The following is a 1,066-nucleotide window of genomic DNA, read 5'->3' as shown; positions in this document are numbered from 1 at the left end:
CACTTTCACGTGGAACGCCTTGTGGCGTGGCGTAGACGCCAGGGTCGTACCCAGTACTTAGTGAAGTGGAGGGGTTACCCTCACTCACAGAACTCATGGGAGTTTGAGGTTATCCTCCGGCAAGATTGCCCTGACGTCGTTGACGCTTACGACCGGGCACATCATGTGCCGAAGCGCCACCATGGCGTGCGACAGCGTCGCCAGGCGCTGGGCGCCTCCCACTAGGGTGGGGAGCGATGAGGTCAGTAGTTGAGCTCAGGCTCTGACCAGTGGCTGCAGCAGCCAGCTCGTACGTATGAGCGGTGCTCGCAGCCGGAGCAGGAGGTGGAGAGACCTCGTAGTGTTAGGGACATGGTCCCGAAGAAAGCAGGTGCTTCGTGTTGTGCTGAACAAGGTTCAGGCACAAGCGTCTCGATAGACGCATAGTTGTTTTGAAACAACTTGCTCGATGAGCATGATTCAAATGTGGATGCGCTGTAACAGCGAAAGTGGTGTCCCGCACGGGGATCGAACCACTGGCCTTTGGCTTGACAGGCCGGAGCTCTACCATTGAGCTACAAGGGCGATGCCCGTACGTCAGTCCGAGAACGGACTACTCATGGTATGAGAGGGCTGCGCCCGCGTGGATTTGAACCACCGACCTGTGGCTTTCAAAGCCAGCGCTCGACCACTGAGCTGAAAGGGCGTTGCCCTTAAGCTTGTCCATTCAAGGACAACAGTTCATGGAACGAGAGGGCTGTGCCCTGGCGGGTTCGAACCACCAACCTGTGGCTTCCAAAGCCAACGCTCGACCACTGAGCTAAAAGCGGATTGCTCTTAAGCTTGTCCAAGCGTGAACAATCGTTCATGGAACGACAGGGCTGTGCCCTGATGGCCTCGAACCACCGACCTGTGCTCTCAAAGCAAACGCTCAACCATTGAGCTAAAAGGGTGTTGCCCTTAAGCCTTGTCCAAGCGTGAACAATCGTTCATGTACGAGAGGCTGTGCTCTAGTGGGTTTGATCCACGGACCTATCGCTTGTGGAGCGAGTGTTCAACCGCTGAGCTGTGTCGACGACTCGAATGA

The 1,066-nt window shown here is 56.3% G+C and overlaps 1 pseudogene across 1 annotated transcript; it reads right to left on the bottom strand.

The window, feature by feature from the left end:
• Window positions 1-861: 861 nt before the first annotated feature.
• Window positions 862-932, bottom strand: PITG_30194 (annotated as a pseudogene). The gene has a single exon. The product of its transcript is annotated as a tRNA-OTHER (tRNA).
• Between the last annotated feature and the right edge of the window lie 134 nt (window positions 933-1,066).

Source organism: Phytophthora infestans, genomic scaffold (genome assembly GCF_000142945.1).
Source record: "Phytophthora infestans T30-4 supercont1.81 genomic scaffold, whole genome shotgun sequence".
Lineage (NCBI taxonomy): Eukaryota > Oomycota > Peronosporomycetes > Peronosporales > Peronosporaceae > Phytophthora > Phytophthora infestans.
This window is presented reverse-complemented; position numbering and strand designations above follow the sequence as displayed.